The sequence below is a fragment of the Acipenser ruthenus genome, chromosome 5 (genome assembly GCF_902713425.1).
Source record: "Acipenser ruthenus chromosome 5, fAciRut3.2 maternal haplotype, whole genome shotgun sequence".
NCBI classification, from domain to species: Eukaryota; Metazoa; Chordata; class Actinopteri; order Acipenseriformes; family Acipenseridae; genus Acipenser; species Acipenser ruthenus.
The window spans coordinates 38802937-38830695 of NC_081193.1; the positions used below are offsets into that span (position 1 = coordinate 38802937).

A 27759-nucleotide genomic window follows, 5' to 3' on the forward strand; every position below is an offset into this window, starting at 1 on the left:
GGATAAGAAAAAAATAAATTAAAAAAATTGTTCTACTAAGCGTCAGTAACTGGAATCTATAGATGTCCTGTAAAATTAGCTTCAGCGAGTGACAGCTAAACGGTTAACCTAAGATACTATACTAAGAAGAACTATGCTGTGTAAAAAGGAGCACAGCATTAACAATATGTAAGGTATGTGCATAACAATTTCTGTTCAGTTTTCAAGTGTCCTAAAATTACAGATAGATTAATACAGTTTGCAATTATTGTGCATTTAAATATGTTATAAATTAACGTAATTTCATATTGAAGTTCAGTAAAATAATGAATGTAGCATAATGCATTCTGTTAACAGTAAATGCATATTTTATGTAAGGACTGGGAATCACCAACCCACTTAATTGTGTTAAACTGTATTACAGTATACTGCAGTTTTGATAAGAAGGCTGGCTGAGAAATATGTCCGGGTTTGATCAGTGGAAACGTGGCAACCCTAGGTGGAGTGCTAGTTATAAAGGCTATAGTGTATAGAGGTGTGTGTATGTGTATATATATATATGTTTGTGTTTGTATGTAAATGTGTGTGTGGATTTTTGTTCAGGGGTAGAGGGCCCGCAAATGTAATGCTTGCCTAGGGCCCAGTGATGGGTTAATCCGGCCCTGTCTGTGTCCTGTAATTAAAGTTTTTTTAAACCCTCTATGCCATGTACTTCATAATTTAGGGTAAGCAAATTCAACTGGATTTCATATAACATGTCGTCTGTGGTGAAGCAAACGTTTAGTCAATGCATTTTTAAATGCTAAAAATAGTAGTAAAAAATAGGTTTTTTGATATTTTTTTGTGAAATACCTAAATGATCCAGTGGAATGCAAACTGTGCAAGTGGCTCTGTGGCAGGGCAGGGCCCTGCCTGTAAAGAATAATATTGTGTGGTGATTTGGTGGTGGTTGGCAGGGATGGGGTTAATTTCCTATCCCTGCCAAAATACATGTGAGAATGTGGCTGGAGCTAATTGAGTAATTGATAATTAGGCTCCAGCCACATGCTATAAAAAGAGAAAATCCGTTGTTTGGTGGTGGCAGTTGGTGAGTGAACAATTTGGTGGTGTGGTGCTGTATTTTTGTTAAAAGTTCGCGGTCGAGGTCGAAGTCGAGGTCGAGGTCGAGGTCGAGGTCGAGGTCAGTGAAGGCTCTGCCCAGCCAGAACAATTTTGTTTTTGTTTAAACTTTTGTTTTGGCCCTTGCGCCGGTTATTTTGTAAGTGTTTATTGTGTGTGAGATTTGTTTTTGTTTGACCTTTTATTTTTGCTTGGTGAGCAGTGTTTTGTCATGGATTTTTATTTTCTGTTTATTGATTAAACCGCGCAGCAGCGCTTTAACTGCAGTTTCCTTGCCTCTGAGTCTCTTTGCCTGCCGAATAACATGGGCCCGCAACACTACCCTGTCACAGGCTCTTAACATATGAAGGCACAACCAGTTTCTGCAGTACTTGATGTAAGTTCACGTTAATAGTAGTAGTATTATTATTGTTGGGGATGAATTGTTGTGTACCCATTTCATAACTGAACATTAGGTAAATCATAGAACACTTTGCTGCCTCTTTAGACAGCTCTTCTTCCTTCTTTCTTTTGAAATGTTTTTGAGTTAGCATGGTGCTCACAGATGGAAGAATCACAGTGACACTGCCAGTGAGGTGTGGTCATACTGAGCTCAGTCTAACAGTGTCTCTCCCTCTGTTTGCACTTCATTAACCAATGATTCAATATGTCTGTCTCATGACTTTGTGCTTGGAACAGTAAAACGAATGGCAACAATAATATATTATGATAATGAGTCCTTTTCTTGCAGAATGAGATTAGACAAAAATCAGTTGAATTGTGACAGAATGGGCCAGGTGATGCTGAGCGAGTTTGTGAATGGGTTGTAGGTCAGATGTGGTGTTGCTGACGGACACTGGTGGCAACGACGGGCGGGCATACAGGCAACTTTTGCTGTCAGTTTTTTTTTTTTTTTTTTTTTTTTTTTTTGAGAGGCATTGCGGGAAGTGGCTTGGGCAATGAGGCGATTTTCACATACAATATTCCAGCTATGAATCTGGTCCAGTATAGAATTATTTCTACTTATACTTATTAGATCTACCATTTAATTAATTTTGAAATACAATTAAATACTTCAGGATAAATCGGAGTTGCCAGAAGCAGTTCATAATGCTGAAAAAGTACTGAAAGTTATTTCAAGTGATCTGGGAAGATGGGAAACAGATCGGAGAGAGTAGGACCTCCATCCTTTCAGAGTTTACGCTGTCTCATCTTACTGTTGGCAGATGACAGGCCTATGTGGGAGATGAGTCAAGAGCAGGCCTTAATCCTATCTAATTCCAACAAATCTAGGCTAACCAGAACACAGGTGTATTCTGTGGTCACTGAGGCATGACTTCCATGAGTAAGAAAAGGGGGAGCCACAAAGCCAGCTTTAATGAAGCTAATGGCAAGTCATTTCGGCCTCCGTTTTTGCCACTTAAGTGTGAGGTCTCTTCCTGTATCACCTGCAGCAATTTGTATCTAAAATAAACAAGGCGTCTACTCGGCTGGCTAAAAACATTCATAATACAAGTGAAGGGAAATGTGTGCTATGTTTAATTTCCCTTAATGGTCCCAACTGTGTAAGACCCATTAAACAAAAAGGATTAGGTGCCAAATACAGCAAGTTTTGTTTTCCGTTTTTGGTTTCATCATAATAATGGAAAAAAAAAACTAAATGTAGGTCATATTTTCAGTAGATCTCTAACTAATATGAAACTAATAGTGCTATTAATGATTATTCTTTCTCTGTGTTTCCACAAATCGATAATTTTGCACAGATAGTTATCTTTTTATCCTTTAATGTTTCTATAAAGGTTAAAAAAGGACCACACTTACCAAGGTTTTAAAGGCAACGGAAAAATAAAACCATCAATGTAACAATCCATTAACAACTTAAAATGAACTGCAGGTTATTTCTTTTTTGATGTGTTTGACATATTTTCACAAAAATGGTCCAGATTCTCAAATATAGTGATTCTCTTCAGTTAATTCATGGTTGGTCCATGTTGACTATAAATTCTATATCAAGAGGAACTGGAGGGATTTTCAAAAACCAGTGTTATTGTATCGCAATACCTATGTTGTGTTTAATTTGCGAACTTCATTTAAAATTGTGCATTTTGTCATCCAGAATGTACATTTATTTAGAACACTTCACATATAAAATGCTGATTTAAGATTATCTGGCGTGCGGGTAAAAATCGGACGGCACGGATTCAAAAATAAATAAATAAATAAATAAATAAAACTTAAACCCAACTAGTTATTTACCCTCATTTGGCGGGATATTTTGACACAGCTTACTATATACAACTCTTTTAATGTTCATTTTGCAATCTTTTTTTTGGTTAAAAATAAGTTTTTTGGGGTTTTTTTTGGATGGAGTGGGGGGTAAGCTATCTATGTACGCTTGGTTGGAATTTATTTTCTTATGTTGACGCCTACTTTTATATGTATTTTAGTATGTATGATTGTAGGCTATAAATAAATAAGTTTGAAGTGCCATTTGTGTTTGTAGTTGTTAGCTTTATTATACATGGATGTAACACTTCATTATATAAGCTTTGAAAATTATGATGGAACTCCCCAACCCAATACACAATTTGTTTGTAATTGTTCGGTGAATTCCTCTAATCATGTTGAATGCATTTTCTCTAGTAGGCTACTCTTTGCTCGCCTCCACTATAAATAAACTCAACATGGTTAGATGTAGCCACTGAACACTAACATTTTATATGCATACAGATGTGTGAAGGTGAAAGTATACACTGTACATAGTGTGGTGGGAGTCTGACAACATTACAAATACATTTAGGCATAATTAAGGCTGTGATTTTTAGTACAATTCACATGCCAATTGCGGGGAAAAACAAGAAAAAACAAAACAGGAATTCACAATAAGGTCACCAAATAATGTAGCTTTAGCTACATCAACATACACAACAGCTTTTAAGTAGTACACCAAAATCAATACTATAAAGACTATTGCTTTTGACTGCTGACAAGTTTAAATGTTACTTTAGAGTACAAAACTTAGTTAAAGGTCCTTTCACACCAACATACCCTTTTTTTTCTTTTTTTTTTTTAATACTGTACGATGCAGGCTTTCGCACCAGTCGAAATAAACTGTGTTCCTATTTCTCTGTGCACACCCGGTGTAAATGTAATATATATATATATACACAAAATCAGCATGTCAAAATTGTTTTTATTACTGTGTTCAAAATGAAACGGTATATATTTTTTCTTCAATAATAAGAGTGAGACGTTTAATTTGATTGTTTCTGAGTAGCCTACAGAGCACTGCCCCTTTAAAAAAATAGTCAAATCACATAGGCAGGCACCGTGTCCAAGAAATGGACATCACAAAGATCAGAAAAAAAAAACTACAAAACAGATAAACCTCTCGTTTTATCAACAGTTTGCAGGAAATAAAAAAAAAAAGATGTTCAACGGCAATCTGAAATATTTTGTTTATCAAGGTTTAGTTTTAGAGAAAGTGAGTTTTATTTTCAACAGACTACTTGGGTACACTACATTGTATGAAAAGGTTTCAAGAAATAAAATGTAAGTATTAATATTTTTTGAAGATGCAAGCCCACTTTTGTTTAAAAAAATATATTAACAAGCGCTGTATGTGTGAAGATCACAGCTGAGAGTTTACAATAACATACGATCTGTGTTCATTTACATGCTCGCACAACTACAAAATACAAATCTCATTCACTGATCTACAAAGCTACATGTAAATGCTGTGCGCATACACAACCAAACATGTGTATTTTCAGTGCATGACATACTGCATTTTTAAAGGACATAAAGGCAGTGCCTAACCAAATGTGTTTTTACATCCATTTCCAAGATTTCACAGTCTTGTTTAAATTCACGATGTTCACGATTTCCATGACCACCATGACAAAATCGTAGCCTTAGGCTTAATCCACATCAATGATTTGTTGCCTGTAAGGAAACTTTATTGTAATATCTAGTATTGACGTTTTCTATACCAAGATTTTAATATTTACTATTAGGTTTTTTTTGTATAATTCAAATAAAATCTACAGTACAGGTAGTTGTCATATAATGTACGTATCCAGAGTTCAGATAGGCTACAGTTGCATTGATCATTTCTGTAACAATACACTAGACGCAAATAATGATATATAATTTTAGCAATACAACACTCGTTCCGTAAGGTTACAAATTATTAAAACAAGTGAATAAAGCTCATTAATAACCACAAGAATAGAAAAGGCTTAAATAATTTCATAACTACAAATTCTGAATTATCTAGGTAGTCTGTAAGAAATTAACCATGGTCCTGTACACTCTCTCTGTATCGTCGGCATCTGTTTCATGGTGAGTTATATACTCTTTTGTTAATTAAAACCCTCCTTTTCCAAGTGCAAATTAACTCCTGATGACTATCATGGATTTACGTTGGATTTAAATTCCAACGCAAACAAAAGAAAGTCGCAAGAAGCATAGCTCGTTAAGATATTAACAATATTTCGTAAATCAACATAATTTCGGTTATCACATTACACGATAATTTAATAACAATAGGCATTTTCCAAAATTATTGCTATATACCAATTTGTTTATTAACACTGGAATTATCATTTATGACCTTTTAAAAGTCCTGCCCAGTCTTTTTCTGTATAATTCACTTTTTTCAATACTTTAAGTTGTTTTTTTAGGTCTAGACAGCAAAATAAAGAGGCAGCACTGTACAACCTTAATTATATGCCTGAGAAGTTTTCTGATTTGGTAACCTGGGTTGATTTTCCTTTTTGAAAAATTGTGCTGATGAGGATTTAGAGGAAAAACTTTGAGAATCTATCCAGATATCTTACTAGATGCTGACTGGTATCAGATGCTGTTTTGTCAAAACAATAATGTTGATAGAATTAATCAACAAATGAATAACTGTTTCTAATCATTTAGCTTAATGTTAATGCACTTGTTAGTTTCTGGTGCCATGTAAATTCATCAGTTTGTGACACAAGTCAGCAGTGGAATTTGCAAGTGGAATAATATTTTTCTGTTTTTCAAACCTTAGCTCAGCATCTGCTTCAAATGAATTAAGGGTAGAACATTGTAAAAAAAAAAAAAAAAAAAAAAAAAAAAAAAAAAAAAAATTCAGACATTTTTAAACCACAACAAAATTGCATTTTAATAGCATATGTTACGATGATGTGAGCTAAAGCTGATGTGAGCTAAAGCTGATGTTAATTAAGCAATGATTTCCCCCTTCACAGTTTACACAGAACCTGGACAGCCCAAGGTAGCTAGCCTACTAGTTTATTGGTTTGCCAGATATTGTCATTATTTTAAAAACTTTACATTAAACATTCCTCCTCTAATTGGATCCATGTGTAGATATTTGGACGCTCTCCATTTCTTAACGCATATAAAAATGGCACATTGTTAAGTGACTATTTTACTGTTAAATTATATTTTTCTAGCAATTATAATTGAATATGAAGTTCACACTTAATAGTAAACCTCACAATCATTAGGGGAGTTCTTTAAATTCGTGTTAAACTCGGTGGAAAAATACTGCTTAATTGTAATAAAATAAACATTGCAATTTGTGAGAAATTCCAATTTTGTTTTTAATTGGAGTTGTGATTGCAGCAGGTGGACGATTATTTAAACATAAAGGCTTACTTGACTTATTGATATACCAGTCCACGCGCCAAGGGATCTGCACACCCAAATACAGATGTTTTTTTGCTGGATTCACACCACTGTTAACTGTGGTCATTTAGCCTTTACACTATCCCTGTCAGTCGTACTCCACTTTGGAGCTGGGCTTGATGCATCTTAGCTTTTAAAACGATTAAAATACACATTTTGTGTAATCCCTATTAAGAAATGCACTTACTTCCAATATTTCAGTGATAGACAAAATATATTGACAGACTAGTTTTTCTATACTGTACCTCCAACATCATTTACCTTGAAGGCCCGTTCAGTAACTTCTTCCAACAAATCCAAACAGAAAGACTTATGCAAGCCCACAATTCTAACTAAAATGAAGATAACAAGGCACAGAGGGGCACATTCAAAACACTTGTAATTGTCATAGCAACGATAACAACCAGTGTTGCTATGCTGATTAATCTACTCAATATTTAACAAACTTGACCCCAGCGATAGATTTTAAAAAAAGGTATTAGCCTACAAAGGCCTGGTTTTGTTGCCAACGTTTTGAACATGTAACTATAGTGTTAACTACGGAATCCTGTTTTCATAAATACATATCACAGTAATGTATAAAATGTATCTAGGTGTGAAACCTGTACTGGGACTTACATGTGTCCACTCCTAATAAACAAGCATGTTTAATCTCAAAAAAATGCTCAAATAAATAAAAACATACAAGTATTTATAATTTGAGGGTCTTGCTAATGCACAAATTCTGCATATTTGTTGGAAAGAAATGTATAAATAAATTAGAAATCCTTAGGAGAATTAAAGATATTTTTAGATATCAAAATAGGACCTTAATGTAAGCTGAAACTAAAACTAAAACCCCTGGTCACTAAAATGTAATGTAAACAATACTGACTTATAGGAATCAATTCTAATTTATACCTTCCTAATGAAAACAAACTGGATTCTGTCTTTGGTTAGATTTCTGAGAACACTTCACAAACCTGTGGCAATCCCCACAGGTAATGACACCCACCTGAATAAACATAACCCTCTTGATTTTTCTGTTAATATTTTGTTTCTGGGTGAGTTCAGTTTTGCATCGCTGTTTTTGAGTGTGCAAGAAAACCTGTTTTAATTTCTCCTGCTTCATAGAAATATATTCTACCACATAATAACCTATAGCATTTTACACAAATTAAGTAAAACTCCTGTGAAATTGAGTATTAAACAAAAAAATTACTATGTCATGTCTGTTAATGTTTAAAGATATTAGAATGCAGACATGTGGTGCAATTGTATTGTAAAGTATAGCAAACAGGCCAAGTGTAAAACAGCCATGTCTAGGTGGACCGCAAAGTAATATATATTTTGTTGATTATTGTGTAACTTTTACTGTAGAAGTATTAAGCTGTTTATTCCTGTCATTAAACTTTAAATAAATGAATTCATTGAAATAATATCCATTGTGTAATGTACTGGAATTAATAATGTATGTATTACTAAATTATGTCAAGGCTTAATTAAAAGTACAGTGAAGTACAAGACAAATAAGCCTTTGTAGCTAACTAAACTCTTTAAATGGCATCGATAGACCCAACAACCCGCTTTTGTTTTCAGTAACGTATCCTCAAAGAAACTGTTTTGAGTATTTTAAAGATCAGTGATTGAAGGCAGTCATACAGTCTCAGTCTGCTCTGGTCAGACTTTTTATCCAGGCTATTGAACTGGAATGATCTAACTTACATTGATTTAGCTCTTGTCAAGAAGCTTCCTTTTATATTATTTGTATGTAATATAATCTGGTTTTCTTGCACACTTCACGGTTCTTAATTTAAAGATTAAAATTATGAAAGCGTACTGGTGGGCCCCTTTGTTCTGGCATACAACTAGATTGCAAAAACATATTCGATGGGGGGGTAAACCGTGTTTTGTTTTTAGTCAAACAGCAAACCGCAGTCCAATACAATGCGGTTGTTACTCATGCTAGCAGAATGTCATTCTATTTTGTATATTTATTTTCCTCTTACATGCCTAACTGATTGATTTGATTGCACTTCAGGCCTGAGTACTCCTTAGATGTATGTTTACTTAACGTTCCCCATGGAACAAGCTGTACTATGCATGGTTTAGTTCTATTTCAAAACTACGTATATGGTACTCTTTTGGGTCCCTTATTCTTCTGGAATCTTTACATCCCTTTTTGTCACTTGCTTTTTGTAATCTACCATTGTGATTTTTGTTATTATATTAACATCATTAATAAAATCCATTGAATCAATAGAGGATTGGAGAAGAAGTGATGGTCTGTCTCAGCCTTGATGTAGTTCATAATCTTGTTACTATGGATACAGTAACTAACATTTGCTATTGTGTTTAGCAGGCCCCAAGTGGATAAATAAAAGTTGTTTCCTTTAGTTTAAGGAACCATTAAGTATAGTAATAGTGTTTATAACATATCTAGAAATGTAGGATACTAATTACTGGCTATTTCAATGCAGCTTTATAAATCTGTAACTAGGTCATAATTAAGTTTTAATTACCCATCATGAAGCATTTCAGAAGTATTTTCTAATATAACAAGTGTAATCTCTCTCCCATTCATTTTCATAGGAATTCTAAATCATGTTATTCAGGAGCTAAATTATGAATATAGTAAACGACACAGAGGTATAATATGTAAAATTGAACAAGATTGTAGGAAACAATAACTTCAATAACAGAATCATCAATTTCAAAATCAAAACACAACATTTTTTTATTATTAAATCATTCAACCCAAGTTAAACCTATAGTTTAAAAAAATAATCAGAAATAAAAGTTGAAGGTGTCAACACAACAAAATCAAAAAGCTGAATCTTTTTCAGTGATTATTCAGTTTGTTGTAGAATTCAATGGACCAAACTTTATTTAAATAAGTATTCAAACATAATCTTGAAAGCAGGATTGTTTGGCTCATACTGTTATTCCAATATATTGGATCCCTAATGCACTATAAACACTAGCTCCTTAAATATTATCAAAACTGGGTATACACTGGCTTTTTTACATTGAGCTGCACATGAAAGTTTGTTGTTTCCAATGTACTTAATTTTACAGACCCATAAAATAAAAACAAGAAACATTTGACCTGCTAAAATGTTACAAGAAAGACAGTAATAGTATAAATATACAGACATGCCAACAAAAATGTAAGCTATTTGTCAGTTGCATATGAATACCACAAAACATTCGAAAGAAAACCAAAGGACCACAGCACCTGTTTCTGCACATCTTAGAAAAACTATGAGAATGATACACAGAATGTAATTTACAAGACAGATGCAGGTCTCTAGGGTTAGACTGACACCTGCTGGTCAGGGATATTATAGTATTATAGTCATATTAACAGTTACCAATGGATATCCCATTAGTGTAGAGTTAATTAGCAAAGGTATTGTTCCAATAATGTTTCGCAAACATTACTGTAAACAAACTATAAACAACAACTACAAGCCAAACTGTAAGCAAAACTATACAAAAATAAACAACAACATGATAATTGTAGGTTCCTGGTTGTTCAATAGGGCCACCGGCAGATTTGATTTAAGAAATATGTTTTATTGCTCTTTTTTTTTTTTTTTTTTTTTTTTCTTCACTGGGCTCAGATTAGGTATATTTTAGAATAAAGTTACTCTGAACATTTGGCAATGGACTGTGTAAATTAAAACCCAAGCATGATTCTGGGGCTCATGTTTGTAAAACCACCATTTAAATACATTATATAAACAGTCTGACTTAAATTCTGTAAATTGCTTTTTTCTTTTTAAAATAATAACATTAACAGTTACCGAGATAATGTTTTACAGTAGGTTGCTAAGCTACTTTAGACCACTGATAGTGGAATAATTCAAAAGGACATGTTAAAATGATGTTTGATATAATTCTGGCCTGTCACAAAAGGTTTTAAAGAGTAAGTAGCGGGATTCTGAAAAATAGTTACACGTCCCCACGTGTTGCTACAACTATTTAAATAACATACCTGTAACCAATTGTTCACATCCTGACAACTTTTTACACTTTAACTTTAATGTTGTTTCAAAGCTCTTTTCAAAATGGCCGCTCTACCGCACTGATTGTGTTAGGATTATTGACCACATTGTCAAACAGGTAACACGACAATAACGATCCATGATGTGGTACGGAACAGAAAAGCCAGAGCACTTGTTGTTATGTTTCTTTTTTACTAGCGGCCATTTTGGAAAGAGCTTAAGTTATGTGTAAAAAGTTGTCAGGATGTTAACAAAGAAATGAAAAATTACAGGTACGTTATTTAAACAGCTGTAGCAACACATGTGGACGTATGACGCTATATTTTTCAGAACCCTGCTGCTTACTCTTTTAACTCCAATGTAATTAATACCAATGAGTCTGACTTGACCTTTCTCATAGTTTTACTATCCACACCATAAACATTTAACTGATAGAAAATTGAGAATAATTTAGTGTGAAAATCTTTTGCAAAAAATTGCTAGGCAGCTGTTATACCCATCTTTTTTATTTATTTTCTTTTACAATGAAGTTGTCTTCAGTACTTGACTATCTAAAAGGCATCTTCGTGAATGTGCTATATTAATATACAATGACAAACCCTGCATGTTCATTATAGCTAGTGACTACGCAATTCACTATTGTGACCTTTTCAAGAACCTTTTCTTGGCTTTCTCTGTGTAACATATTAATATCATTGGTCAACTACACTTGAGTACCCGGGAGGTCCCCGTGCAACTTAAAATCACCCTTTGAAAAGAATACATCTAAATATAATCCAAGGTCTTGTAATCATAAAGTCCTGCCAGTGCCCCTATTGAACAAACTGGCAAGACTGCTATTGTTCAATACAGACACCTGTGCTATGCGGTCCACTTATTTACAGAAAATCCTCAATTAGCCTTTTCAGGTTTGAGAGTTTTTACCCCATTTACATTTTAGAATGGCTCTAAACCAATTAAGGCAGTATAATTTCTGAGCCGATTTAAGGTTGGCCTACCCTGGGAGAGAGCTCAGAGGTGGTTATATTATATAATACTAGTATATAAGCTGCCCTTTGTGCAGCATGTGGGAGTATGAAATATAACCCTACTGTATGAGAATCCATTGCCTTGGACTTTCTTCCAGAACACTCTTGAGGCGGCTGAATGCTTTTTTGCTATCAATCTGTATTTTACTCATGAAATCATATGTATGCTGGAGAACCAAGTATTTATTCAGCTCTATTGTATTGTACTGAATTATAATTTAGTCAGATAAGGTTAAACCCTCTCCATGATATTATATTTGTTCTGTATGTTGTTTGAGAACTGCACAGGAGTCGTGTAAGCTGTGTTTGTTTTGGTTTGAATTTAATGTAATCAATTATGTGCTTAAAAGGGTATGGACTGACCGCACTGGAGCCCAAAGCCCTCTCTTTATCCACCTAGCAGGTGCAGCATAGGCAGCTGTAGTGCGAGCTTCCCTATAAACTGCCTTGCCAGTATGCCTCGGCCCTGCCCAAAAGGGACCACCATCTAAGGGGGTGAGGAGGTAAATCAGCCATTGTAATCTTTGGCATCTCTGTGAGACTGCTGACAACAGTCCTCAGTGATGCCAACTGCAATGAGACACCCGTCTTCCTGGAGCTTACTGGGACCACTGCAGAACCTATTTTACTGAGGCCCCTAGACAGATATCATGTGAAAATGCTTGGTGGTTTAAGAACTGCAAAGCCAGGCTCTATTTTAATCCCAATAATGCTGGCACAAGCCCATTATATCCAGTGGATATGTACTGTAATTAATACGCACATTGAAACAGAGACCATTATGTAATATAGGTAGTAATTATGACGTAGCTTGCAGGCTAAATCCTAGAATAATGTTCTCTCATTGTTTTTTTTGTTTTTTTAATATAAATCTTTTGACCTGGTTTAGAAATGATAACAAAGTTTGTTTCTTTACATTATGAATAGACAGTTATTAAAGTTATACAAAAATGTGTTTCTGGAAATGTGGAATTCCAGGAAGTACAGAATTGGCTTCATGCAGCACATCCTTAGTATCTTCTACACAAGGAATGTGATGTACAGTAAATGCCACCCCAGACCAATATAAAATTTAAGAATAATCTTTTTTATTATATGAATGAGGCAATGAGAATAATATTAAATCATTTTTTATTGAATTGTGGTTTGTCACACTTGAGAATTATTGTATTTCTTGTTCTTATTGTATGACTTATATTGTAACACTTGAATGTATTTGTATTTGCTTGCGATTGTAAGTCGCCCTGGATAAGGGCGTCTGCTAAGAAATAAATAATAATAATAATAATAATAATAATATTCAGAAATTGAAATTGGTTGCAACAATGTCACATAACATTATATGATTTCCAAAAGGCCGAGAGAGACACATTCATTCCCTATATAAATATTAGGATGGATTTCAAAGTATTGCCAATATTATTTTGTTTGTTTTTGGTATAAACTAGGATTCGAAATTAATTATTAATGTTAGTTTTAATAACAAAAAAAAATCTGATTTAGGAATATCTATATAGTAAGGTTAAAGACCCACATTTAAAAAAAAATAAAAAATATCCATGTTAAATGGCACAAACTATAAAGTTTTTTTTTTGTGATTTTTGTACTGTATGAAAACAATATTGTAATTATTCAAAGTGACATTATCCAAATACATGGTTGCATGATCCAGATAATCTGTAAAAAGATACATGTTTTTTTTTCCATGCTCCTAATGAGGGTTTGACTGTGGTTCCAGACCCTGCTTTCACTTCAATAAAATGTACCTGATTTATGGAAATTGTAACTTCAGTGATCTCCCAAAAAGTAAAATATCCTTCACTCAAAAAAATGAAAATTGAGTCAAGTAAATGCTACTCCTATAATATTCTGACAGATCTGCATAACTTGATATATTTGTTAAAACAAAATAAAAATACTAAGTACAATTAATAGATAACTGAGTACTTACTAATTAATTTATTTTAGTGTTTCCAACACAATTTATGTTAATTGAGCAATGCACATGCGCATTGCTGACTTGATACACAGAATCCAATTCGTTTTTAGTGTTCAGTAAACACAATTTACTAGAAGAACTCAAGCTGTAAATATGTATACAATGGTCCAACTTCAAGCAGCAGCAAGGAGCTCCTATAGTGCTTTAACCACGGTAATCCATTTGTTCTTTTACCCGTAGGCCTAGTGCTAAAGTTTCCAAAAATGGACGACAAGATGAAGGTTAAAACAGTCACGGAAGAACCTTTTTACACTCGGATGTAAAATAACATTTGGTGCAGAGAAGTGACGTGCCCTTTTTCTCATAAAAGTATTGTCAACATATTGTCAATATTGATAGTTAATCTTTTTAATGACACAGTTAAGTAATTCAAATAGTTTATTAAAAATTGTCTCTTGGGCAGGAGTATTGTCAACAACTACTAAAAGATACGCCTCGGCAGGCAAGAAATCATTAGGTTACGGATGTAATCCTGGTTCCCTGAAAGAGAAGACAACCAACAACCATACTTTTGAGATATGCCTGCCACAGGTCAGGTATTCACTGAGCATTTTATATCAAAGCTGCCAATAGGCCCCTCTGTGGAGTGACTTCCTCAGTCCCGCCTCACCGAGGTAATAAATAGTCACTGCACGGAGATCTCCCCCTCTTTTGCATTGAACCCGCGAATGAGAGTGATGCGACCTCGCAAGGTTTGTTGGTTGTCTTCTCTTTCAGGGAACCGGGGTAACATCCATAACATAACGTTCCCTTTCAATTTGAAGATGACCAACAACCATACTTTTGGGAAAGTATATCAAATCCGTTGCGAGGGAGTATGAGCGGACAGCATATGAGGGACGCCTCACTACCGCGATCTAATGTTGGTGGTGTGAGCGTGCAACCTCAAGGACCCTAATGAAGGCATAGAAGGATCTACCACATTAAGTTGGTAGAACCTGGTTAATGTATGCAGAGTAGCCCAGCTAGCCGCAGTACAAATATCAGTCAATGAAGCACCTCTAAAGAGAGCACATGACGTAGCCACATCTCTGGTAGAGTGCACAGCCACCCTCCCAGGTGGGGGTAGGCCTGCATTAGTATACGCATTCGAGACTGTGTCCACAATCTAATGGGACAGCCACTGCTTAGAGAATGCTTGGCCTCGGGTCCTTTCACCATGACAGACGAAGAGCTGGTCAGACTGGCGCAGCGCTCTCATTCTATCCACATAACCTCTCAATGCCCGAACAGGGCAGGGGGAATTCAATCTCCTATCCATCTCCTCCGCAAAGGGAGGGGGATGGAAAGCCTCTAGTTATACTGACTGATTCAGGTGAAAAGCTGGAATCACCTTAGGGAGGAAAGTAGGGTTCATGTGCAACGATACCCTGTTTCCGTTGTCCCAAATACGCATACAGGAACTGTGCACTGACGCTTTCAACGTAGAGGGAGGTTTACCCGCCTCTAACAGATCTTGCAGAAACTTTAAAATAATTCCTATAGAGCAATAGATGGGATCATGACCTCTGGTCATGCACCAATTAGATGGTCCCGTTCAGGGGCCAGACCCACAGTTGGAGTCTGCCCGGCTCTGGGTACCAGAGGGTGCCTTTTTGCCCAACTAAGGAGATCTATGCGTAGCAGGATCTCCCAGGGCTGGCTCTGCAGCAGCTGGCAGAGGCTCGACAACCAGATTCTCCTGGGCCATCTGGGGGCCACCAGGAGAACTGTCGCCTTGTCTCTCCTGACCTCGAGGAAGGCAGGGAGCAGCGGTACCGGTGGGAAAGCATACAAAAGCACCTTGGGCCACGTAGGCTAGGGCATCGACGCCTAGTGTTCCTCCGCAGCCACGGAGGGAGAACCACAGGAGGCAATGGGTCGTCTCTGCCGTGGCAAAGAGATTGACTTGGGCTTCCACAAAGCATTCCCAAATGTACTGCACCACCTGAGGGTGCAGTTGCCATTCTGATGGGTGAGGACCCTCCCTTGAGAGGAGGTCCACTGCCCAGTTCACCACTCCCAGGAGATGAACAGCCCAGAGGGATAGGAAGTGCCTCTGTGCCCAGATTAACAGCCGAAAGGCTATGCGGCGTAACCCCGGGGACCGAAGCCTTCCGTGGTGGTTCACGTACGCAACTACTGACATGTTGTCCGTGTGGACAAAGACATGTCTGTCCTGGAGCACAGGGAGGAAATTTTGAAGCGCTAGGTGGACTGCTCTCAGCTGTAGCACATTTATGTGCAGGGATACCCAGGGGCCGCCCAGGGTCCACAGACTCCACTGCCTGCCCATACCACCCCCCAACCAGAGTTGGATACATCTGTCGTCAGCACTTGACGATAGTGTATCACTCCCATTCTTACGCCTTCACTCAGGTGAGAGGGTTTCCTCCACCAGTGTAGTGCTTCCCAGCATAGGAGAGACACGGTCAGCCGATGGTGTCTGTCGCACTTGGGTTGTAACCGAAAGGCACTGAGCCACGCTTGGAGCGGGCGCATGTGGAGTAACCCCAGTTGGATGGCTGCTGAAGCCGAGGCCATCTGACCCAGTCATTTTTGTCACAACACCAAACAGTTGCGAATGGCAGCAACTCTGTCGTCCGACAAGTAGGCTTGCATCATAAGGGAATCCAGCTGGAGACCGTACTTTGCACCAGTATTAATTGGCTCTTTGCATCGTTGAGGGTGAGACCCAGCCTCGGCTGATGCTGTGTCACAATCGCTGTGTGGGCCACTGCTCCTTCCTCGGACTGGGAACAAATCAGCCAGTCATCCAGGTAATTCATCACCCTGATTCCTTGCAGCCACAAGGGAGCTAGGATGACATCCATGCACTTTGAAAATGTGCGGGGGGGGGCTGAGGAGAGGCCGAATGGCAGCACGGAAAACTCAAAGACGCTCCTCTGAAGGCGAAGCAGAGATATTTCCTTTGCGCTGGACACATAGGAACGTGAAAATATGCTTCCTTCAGGTCCACTTTTGGAAACCAGTCACCCAGCCAGACAGACTGGAGGATATGGCAATGTGTGACCATCTGGAATCTCCTCTCCCTCAAGAACCCGTTGAGGTGCCATCCTTTTTTGGCAGAAAGAAGTATCTTGAGTAGAACCCCTCTCTTTGAGAGGTGTGTTCTACGAGACAGATGGCTTTCTATTTCTTGTCTGAGAGCCAAGACCTGGATAGGGTCGTTCACAGATGTGATGTGATCCCTTGAAAGGGAGGAGGTCCCACGTATAACCGGTGTGTACGGTGGCGAGCACCCAGGCGTTTGAGGTGCAATTTGCCCCAGTGTTGCAGCTGGTGTTGTGCAAACGGGTGGGTCTGAGGCTACAAGCCTTCAGGGCCCCTGCTGAGGTTGCTGAGGTTGGGGCATAGACTGTCTTGGAGGTTGTCTGGGGTGGTTCCATTGGAACTGTCTCCCTGATCGCTGGTGTGCTGGGGCTCCACGGCCGGCATTTCCCTCCTTGCTGACGGCCCCATGTATTAGCTGCCACGGAGGTTTGGAGGCGGTGCCTCAGATCGCCATGTGGTGCCGTGGGGATTGGAACAATTTTAGTTACCGTAGTAACTGCCGGATACCATCGCTTCCCCCTTGCTCGTGCCGGGGCATGGGGGGGGGGGGGAGCATTGCAGCCACCTGCCTCTCGCTCTCTGTTGGAGCATTGCTGTATCTCCTCTACCGCTGGTCCAAAAGTATGGCATGGGGAGATAGGCGCATCCAATAAAACGGACTTATCCGCATCCGGGACCCTCGTCTGAGACAGCCATAGCTGTTTGTACCCGAGACCAAGCATAGCTCTGAAGCTAGCAGTTCGGGTAGCTCAACAGACTGCAGCATGCCACTCAAGTAAGCTGTCAAAAGAACTCCTGTATTAGCCTCGGCTGCATAAGCCTTCTTGAGGTGGACCTCTGTGATCCTGCATTGAACATTAGGGCATACAGGGTCCTTGGATAGGCCGCCCACTGGGGGGCTCGCACCAGAGCTGCTATGGTGGAATCTACTGGCGGGAAATGCTTCAGTCCCAGTGCTCCTGCACCCTGCAAGGAGGCCAGGGGAGCTGTGCTCTTGGAAAGGCTTGGTGCCGAGGCTGGTCTCTGCCAAGAGGACTTGACCTCCTCCAGAAAATCTGAGACAGTTCATCTGAACTGACCGTTTCGGTCGCGCCAGTGAACTGCGCTATCCTTCTGTACAGGGTTTTATCCCTAGACTTTGTGCAGATTGGGCAGAACGCCCTGTCTTCCAGCGCAGATGCTTCGTGCTGCCTACCCAAGCACCGTACACACAGCAAGTGTTTGTCCTGTGGGGGAAGGTTCACCCTGCAGGATGTGCAAGGGTGAAAGCCCGACATTGTGCAAGGTCTTTTGGCTGAGGGCTCTAAGGCACTAAAGCACCTAATGCACAAAGGCATTGATGCGGTAAGCACTGGGGCACTGATCTTATCAAAGCGCCAAAGCACAGGGGCAGTGTACCAAGGGGCCTGAGGCTGCCTATGCACCAATGGCGCTGAAAGCACCAGGGCACTTAAGGCTGGACACTGGAGCACAAAGTCACCTATGCAGGGGAGCGTTAGATCTCCGAGGCGTCGAGGCTCTAGTATACAGAGGTGCCGAAGCACCAATGTACCGAGGCTCTGAGGTACCGGGGACCCGAGAGTACCAAGGGCGTCGAGGCCGAGACACTGCACAGCCGGTGCAGTGCATAGCTTACAGCAGAGTGGAGCACTGTATAATACCATCTGGGTAGAGTGCAGGCATAGCCGTTGCAGCACGTAGCTTGCAGCGGGGTGGCACAGTCAAACGTGGAAAAAAGAAAACAGAGAGAGAAAGAAACAACTGCTTTTTTTTATATACCTACGCACTGCTTTTATGGGTGAGTGGTTCGAATGTGCGTGGGGTCTATTCAACAGTAGGACCAGGTAATATCAGGCCTAATGGAGGAAGCACACTTTTTTTTTTTTTTTTTTAACTGAAATGCAGTAACAGACACTCAACAGGAAGCTGTAGTGTAAGGGTTTTTTTTTTTTTTTTTTTGGAAAGCAGTATTTCAATAGCCCAGAGTCCTCGACTCCACAGCGCGTGCAGCAGAGCTGGGTCTCACTGGAGAATCTCTCTCTTATTCTATTTTTTTTTTTCAAAAGCTGCTCGAGGCAGAGAAAGAAAAAACAGGCAGCGAGATGCAAGGTTAGTGAAAGCAGACTACAATCGGTAGGCATTGTGTGTGTGTGTATATATACAGTATATATATATAATATTGTGAGCTTGGAGCTCTGTTTTGGGGTGGTAACCTGATGAGAGACCAGACAGGAGGCAGGAATGAAGTCTAAGTGAGGGTTTATTTACAGTGAAATAACACCTTTCAAGTGGGTTGCCAGAAAATAAAAACCTAGCCCACTCACTGGGCCCTAGTCTTAACTTCTTCAGTTCCCTAGTCTTAATAGTTGGGCAGGGCTAGCCCCCCACCCAACTCAAACACAAAACACCACCCCACACTCTCGGGTGTGTTAGGAGTTCAATCGCTTGTAGGCCTCCTGGCCTGCAATTCCACCACTCGCCACCAGGAGGACTCCCAGGTAAGTTATCCTTCCTAGTCCCTGCAATTGTATTATCCTTGCTCAGGGTTTTGCACAAACTTTATTTCTGTTTCCAGGTTCCACCGATGAATAAGGGTGCCCCCTACAGGTAAGTCCCGGGCAAAGAGGATGAAGTAATCCCAGCGTTTACATAGTAAAAATGAAGAAAAGAACAAGGCTCGTTTTCCCAACGGAGCCAACTCAAAATACCACGTACTTGTTCCAGACAACAACTAAAAATATAAGTCTTGAAATTAAATGTGTTGACTTTCTATCAGAACAGTCCATTATTCGTGGTTCCAACACACAGTTTCCTGCTGCAGGGATTTCTCATCACTGCGTGTCCTGGTGATCCTTTTAAATGGTACACAGTCCTTAATACAAGCACAGTGTAAGCAAAGTGCTATTTGTTACAAAATGATAGTCTCCGGTGCGTTATTTTAAAAGCGGTTTATCTCCTCAACCATGCACTCCAAGTTCAGTTAACACGCTTTTTAAAAAAAATCTCAACACACTCCACGCTCGTGTTACAGCAGGAATAAAAACAGTCTTTGGCTGCTGCCTTCACTCGCAGCTCCCAGCGTAAAAACAAACAGTAAAGGTATCCTTCTAAAATCCCAACACACCCCCGTTTAGATTATTAGAAGTTTATTTCAACTACCTTACTGCACCGCAGTTGTCCTCCTGTGTCCGTAGTTTGTTTCGCTGGTTTCCTCCAAAGTATTCAGTTTGTTCCTGAACTGGGCTTTATTGCAAACGAACCCACGCTCATGGTCACGTTGCTTACTTTTAAACACTCGTTTCTACACAATGCATAATAACGCTCTCTCCTGCACTGCTGCCCTGCTGCTTTTTGGTCACGTATACCGCCATCCCTAGCCCCTTGATTCACCACCTTAAATAACGCTCCCCTCCCCCCTTCCAGCTGCTGTTAATAAACCCCTTTGGCCATCCCGGAAAGTGGAGCACTATGGCAGTTACTCTGTGGGGTATTTAAAGACGTATCACACAATTTCCTCAATGATAAATTGCCCTGTAGTAATGGAACTAGAGAACCTCACCTTTCTATGTTGCATTATTACTTACTCTTGCATATTTATCACTATATACTGTGTGTAATATATATATATATATATATATATATATATATATATATATAAATATATATATATATATATATATATAATCAAAAGTCAAAATGTAACCTTTCGTGCACAACAATGCTTCAATATACAAAGGTGCCGACCACAGTAAGGTAAAAGTCTATGGTACAAATAATTGTCTCTTGACTTAAGCCAATAAGTAGGGGATAATCCTTCAAACTTCAGTTTCCCATGGCTCAGGATGATCGAGACGGCTAAGGTTGTACATGCCGTAATGTTCCTTAATGATACACACTAACGCAAGTATTAAAAATTATTTTCATTTTATTTAGACAAACAGGAGATTTAAAAGTACACGTCCACGACACGTTTCGATTCAAACAAGTCTTCGTCAGTTGGGATATATACTGTATATATTTTTATATTTGTAAAATGGAGCGCCTTTGCGCAGCGTTAGCTCAGGCTTCAGCTGTCGAGTCCTGATTCCGGGGAAGTGGCAAGCCGACTTCCAGCAATAATTTGCCAGGCAACTACAAAAAACTCGAAGAGCTCTTTTTAAAAAGAGTCGATCACACAACTGGAAGAGGTTAGTTATACCTACATTACTTACCTGGTTGTGAGAAGCAAAAGAGGGTGAGATCTCCGTGCAGTGATTATTTATTACCTTGACTATTTATTACCTCGGTGAGGCGGGACCTTGGACGGCACTCCACGGAGGGGCCTATCGGCAGCTTTGATGTAAAATGCTGTGAATACCTGACCTATGGCAGGCATATCCCAAGTATGGTTGTTGGTCGTCTTTTAATTGAAAGGGAACTACAAATTACCGATTGCACTATTTTTAGTTTGGATTTCAGGCAAACAGGCAGCAGCGGGAGGTGTTTGTAGTTGAGGTGTGAACAGTGTAGGAGTGAAAGGTAAGAGACAATTCTCAGTTTCACAAATGTAATTTTTAATTTTTTCTACCATTCCCCAAACGTTATTATTTTTTTTTGCTCTTGGTTAATGTGTTGTCTTAAAATATTCTATCCTCTTAATATATATAACTTTGTTATATAACAAAATTGACACCATCTATTCTAAGCTTTCCTGCCACACCCAGTATAGTACTCGACCACCTTGACTCCCCTCCGTTTGCCCCTCCTGCTCTCTCCTCCTTCTCTCCTCTCTCCATTACTGATATCTCCAGCATACTGCTGAAATTACTACTGCCACGTGCCCCTTGGACCCCTGGCCAACAAATCATGTCCGTCTCTGTGCCTCTGATCTTGCCCCAACCATTATGCACACTCTCAACCTGGCCCTGGACAGGCTTAATTCCTGCTGCCCTCAAGATTGCCCGAGTAACGCCAGTGCTCAAAAAACCCTCCCTTGACCGGGCTGTCCTATCTAATTTTCCTATATCCTATATCCTATATCCAATCCTCCTTTTCTCTCCAAAACTCTTGAAAGGGCTGTAGCCAGACAGCTGACAAAACATCTTGCAGATAACAATCTGCTTGAATCTCTGCAGTCTGGCTTCTGGCAGCATCACAGTTCTGAAACTGCTCTGCTCCGGATTGTAAAAGATCTCCTGCTTAATGCTGATGCTGTTGCTCTCTCTGTCCTTGTCCTCCTGGACCTAACTGTTGCTTTTGACACCATAGATCATAACATTCTTGACTGCCTTCAGAAGTATGCTGGGATCTCTGGAACCTGTCTCTCCTGGCTGTCCTCTTACCTATCTGGATGCATGCAGTCTGTTTTCTATGATGGAAACAGTGCTGACGCAATCCCGGTCACTTGTGGTGTCCCTCAAGGGTCTGTTCTTGGGCTTCTTCTCTTCAACATCTACATGCTTCCCTTGGGTCACCTCGTCCGCCAACATAGCCTCATGTTTCATTCCTATGCAGATGACACCCAGATCTTCCTAAAACTAGACCCTGGATGTCCCTCTGCTATGGTCCGGCTCTCAGCTTGCATCCAAGACATTGAGGCCTGGATGTCTGCCAATTTTCTTCAGCTCAACACTAACAAATCTGAACTACTTCTAGTAGGTTCAAAAACTCAACTCAAGAATCTCAATGTTGCTGCCTTGAACCTCGGCAACTGTCTGCTGCTACCTTCCCCTACTGTACGAAGCCTTGGTGTACTTCTGGATAGTAACCTTTGATGCCCACATCTCCTCTGTAGTCAAATCCTCCTTCTACCACCTCCGAAACATCTCAAAGGTCTGTCCCTACCTTTCCCTCCTGATGCAGCGATACTCTGTCATGCATTCATCTCCTCTCGACTCGACTACTGCAACTCTCTCTGGTGGTCTTCTGTCACGCACCATAAACCAATTTGCAGCTGGTTCAAAATGCCGCTGTTAGGATCCTTACCAGATGTAAAAATCATTATCACATTACCCCCTGCCTTGCCCAGCTGCACTGGCTACTTGTAAAGTTCAGGATTACTTTCAAATTTCTCCTGCTTGCCTACAAGGCCCTTCATCACACAGGTCCAGAGTGTCTCTCCAACCTGCTGACCCACTATGTCCCTTCACACAAGCTGAGGTCCTCTGACTCTGGCTTGCTTGTCATACCCAAGCAAAAGTGCACCACACTCGGGGAGCGCTCTTTTAGCTTCATGTACTTAAGTACTTTATTTTTGGGATACTTGTACTTTTACTCAAGTACGTTTGTTTAGAAAATATTGTATTTTTTACTCCACTACATTAACCAGAAGCATCTCGTTACTCGTTCTTTCAGCACACTGACTCTTGCGCTGGCCAGGATTCTGATTGGGTAAAGCAGAGCTGCATGCACAGTGTCTGCTTACTTTGATGATGACATAGTATGTTGATGCCCAACCAGAGACTGTTTTGATTTTTAAAATAACCAATCAACAAACACAACATTTATCTACAGAGGATGCATTAGTAATTTACAAGAGTAACAGGAATCTACAAGCAGTTTCAAAACAGGATTTCACATTTTTAAACATTTGATCCTAGGATTGTTTCATGAATTGTGTTTTATTTATGGATAAAGGTTGTGACTAAAATTTAAATTCCTGATTTGAAATTTAAATTAAGCATTTGAGCCAGAAGGAGCGGGCTTAATCGTGTGGTAATGCCCGCTTCGTGCAGTTACATGCCCGCGCCGAAGGCGAAAAGGCTCCTGAGGGCTCAAATTCTATTAGAATATAGATATGTTAAACAAAATTAAAAAATTAAGTTTTTCTAATCGTTTTATCCTGATTTTATGAAGAACTAGTTTTTGTTGCTCAGTTTACCTCAGTATTCCATGAGTAATGCGGTTTTCTCAAAAAACATCTGTGGTCTGTTCAGGCTCTTTGGTTTAATCCAAGCGGTGGACCCTGTAGGATACTTCCAGTTGCGGTGTAAATAACAATTTGATACAGTACGGTATTTAATTAAAATATTCTACACACATGCAGCTGTTCGTACCCTGTTTTGTGAAGTTATCGATAACTTTTTTTTAAAAAATAGGACTTGAGTGCATGTTTATACAGCCAGCTAAATTTCAGTATGTTAGGCTACTTTTTTAATGTGTTATTGGTAATCATGCTGTTGTGTTCATAAAGTTTATTCAAAGTGCTGTCAGAGAATAGGTACCTTGTCTGTGTTGCTGTGTTGGTGTTTCTATTGAAATAAAATTATTGAATGTCAGTCTGCATCCATTTGTTGTACGACTTGTGAATGAAACCATAAAGTAGTTGCTATAGCCGCTGATTAACACTAATTTCGACTGAGTTAAAAAAAACAAAAAAAAAAACTTGATTTGCTATTTTAAATTAATAGATACAGTAAGGAAGCAGACACTGAGTGTGTGTACAATAAGAACGGAGATTTCTTCCATCAAGCAGGAAAAGGTCAATAATATCAGAAGCACATACATACTGGAGGTATGCAGGACGGGGTTTTTTTTCAGGCGGATTTCCATGGGTAGAATATAAGGGCGGCTACTTCTTTCACTTATTATTGTTATTATTATTATTATTATTAATAATAATAATAATAATAATATTTCCAGTAATAAGCCAGCAAATGTTTAAAATAAAACAACTAATTTAAGTCCTTATTGGGGTGTTCGCTGTCGTGTGATATCCACGTCTTTTAAAAAATCAATACGAGGGTTCAGTTTGTTACAATACTTACGTATATGACTAATCAACAGAGCATAACAACACTTCAGTAGTTCGGGACAAACACCAATCACAAAATGTTTTAGTACAAATATTTATTGTAGAGAATGCGGAGTATGCGATTTAACAGAAGTATGCTGTATATACACATTCATTTGGCATCAAACCTAACTTGGTTTGAGGGTTCGCTGCCTGGCCAACTGGACGAGGCTGAGACCCCCATTTGATAAAACATAAAAACTGTTATTAAGAAAGGTGGAGATGGGGAGGTGGTGGGTTACGATGAAATCAAAACGCAACAGAGATAAGTGAAGAGGGTATTTATAGTGCTAACAATTTAAATTAGCTAATGTGTAAATTCAATTTGGTGATGCGGAGATTGGTGTCTGACCCTCCTCCCGAACTTTAATTATAAATTTCATTTTACACGCACATAAACCAAGATAGAATAGGGCCCTAAAACAGGTAAAATATAGTTCAAATATATAGAGGAATCATAAAATTAACAGTGATTTTTGCACATGATTATTTGTTATCCACAGTCAGATGTAGATACATAATACTAAAAAAAAAAAGCAATAATTGAGCGTATCCAATCATTTTATTGTTAGTATTATTTTTTTTCAGCGATTTGGATGTGCATTTGGCAGTGTAAACACTGATGTTTGCGTATCTGGAAGGTCAAATCTACTTAAACACTACAAGTTCCAGCATGAACATTATGGGCGCAGTCACCCTTACCTGTTTGTATCAGAATTGCCCTTGTACTTTCAAAATGTGGATTGCCCTTCGGTCACAGGTATCTAGATATCATGCAATACAAAGATCTTTAAAGCCAGAAGAACTTGTTACTTTCAAATGCCACGTATGTGAATACAATGAACTTGCCACAGAGGAGGAGTATTTTGGTCATATATGTCGACATCTAAAGAATCATGAAACTGTTGTGTTTCTGTTTGAAGGTTGTGCTTACAAGACAAACATTTATGATACATTTAAGTCTCACAAGAGCAGAAAGCACAATCCACATACATTGCAGTACTTCAAAGATGAAGTAGTTAGAAGAACACATTGTTCCATTGGTTCAGCAGAAAATGATACACAAGAAAACTCTTATTCTAGAGATGGACATGATTTTCAATCTGGCAGCAATTCTGATGCTGACACATATACTGAAGACTTGGAGGATTTGCCAAAAGCAATTGAGCACAAAATCTCCTCTCTTACTTAAATTGGAAAATCTGTTTCATGTGCTTGAGGAGCTGCAATACATAATATGTTCTGTTTCTGTGCCCGTCATACAAAACATTATGGATCAAATTTTCAAGAAGCATAACTGTCATGTTGACCAAGCAATCATCAAAGAAGTAGCCAATGCTGTCTGTAAATCCAACCCCATCAGCATAGTAATTGGAAAGGATGGTCCCCTGGCTAAAGCCTATAAACAAAGAGAATATTTCAAGAAGAACTTTCACGTTGTGGTGCCTATTGAGTACTTGATGCAAGGGAAAAAAGAACCTTTCAGTATGTTCTTATCACATGACACAGTAATCACCAAAGTTACAACTCGGCAGCAGTGCGGAGTAGTGGTTAGGGCTCTGGACTCTTGACCGGTGAGGCAGTTTATATATGTAACAAGACAATGTAACCTTTAATGTAACCTTTAAGACATAGTGGGAGATATTGACCTACCTGGTTTGATGTATAATCTAAAATATTGTCTTAAGTTGAATTCTCAAAGTTTCATTGATTACAGGCACTGCCTTTTGATGCTGGTCACTTTGTATGTTCCCTCAATTGTGAGCAAAAATTATTTCCTTTCAGATTAATGCAGAGTTTTTGAGCATCACAACTGTCCCACTACAAACGAAGTTCATGGCACAACTAGATAAACATGCACCATGGCTGATAACTTTGTTTAAGATTAAAGGAGGAGCTGCAGGGAGAAAAATAAACAATATATTGAAAGTTTTGGAGCAAGTATTTATTATTATTATTATTATTATTATTATTATTATTATTATTATGCATTTATATAAATGTGGAAAACGTGTTATTTTAAATGGCAAAATTAAAAAAAATGGTGTTTAGTGATATTGTGTATGACCCTATAGAAATTCCTTGAAATTGACTTGATTGATTCATAAACCATAATTGAGTTTTCTGTTTTTTTTCTAACAGAGCGACAACATTGACACTAGGAGAGAAGTAGTCATCAACACATTGTGTGAATACCTGCCTGAAGACAGTGATAGCCTGATTAAAGAATACTTGGTTGGTACATATGTGTTATCTTTTGTGAGGCTTTTTCTTTGTTGTTGTTTCGTGAGTGCATAGTCTTTCTAACAATGGGAAGAGATTTTCTTGCCTTTTTTGTATTCCTATTATCTGTTTGTATTTCACGTGTAAAATCATTGGAACGCCAGACAACATGCTCTTGAATCTGCCCAAGGACCATTCAGGCAATCATTATGAATGATCAAATGCTGCTAAACTGCAAGTTTAAAGTATGTCTTGTTTTTATTTTTTTTCCAGGATATACAGGGAGATAACATAATGAAACACCTTGAGCAAACTGTCATGGGAATATTTGTGATCAGGAAGGAAGGTACGGCAGCATATGAACCCCCTGAAGATGTCGACATTGTAATCAAGTGTGTGAAAGTGATACATGATCTGAGAAGTGTGGCCAATGCTTGTGCCTTGCTAATGGGTTTGATATGTGCACTCAATTTAACCAAAGGAACTCAAATACACCTTTGAAGTAATCCAAACGGTGTTTATGGAGTTAGACATAAATTGTATTCAAAAGTGCAAGGACTAAAGAACAAAATAAGTTGATCCAGGAGCTGTCGCTTAAGGCCAGCACAAACCTGGACAACTCTGCACCTTTGTTCACGAATAAATTGTATTTCATCACTTGCACTTAAAGAACTCACTTTGGACTTGTGACTGTGTTGTGTTTCATGTGTGTTTATATTGTGTATATTATTTCAGGACTGAACCCCTGGGTTATACAGAGTAGTACACATCATTGTGTACTACCGTTCATTATTATTTACAGTTGTCAAGTGACTGGATTAAAAATAAACAACCTTTGCACATGGATTATCGTTGTCTGTCTGTTATTGGTCACCGCTTCACTCCTGCACCTGCACACTGCAAACCACCTTGTCACACATCTGCATAGGA

General features: G+C 38.8%; 1 long non-coding RNA gene across 1 annotated transcript; it reads left to right on the plus strand.

Moving 5' to 3' along the window:
• The first annotated feature begins 1076 nt into the window (after nucleotides 1-1076).
• Nucleotides 1077-27512, plus strand: LOC131737214 (uncharacterized). The gene is made up of 3 exons (XR_009328799.1): nucleotides 1077-1159; nucleotides 26749-26841; nucleotides 27103-27512. It is a non-coding gene; the product is annotated as an uncharacterized LOC131737214 (long non-coding RNA).
• The last annotated feature ends 247 nt before the right edge of the window (nucleotides 27513-27759 follow it).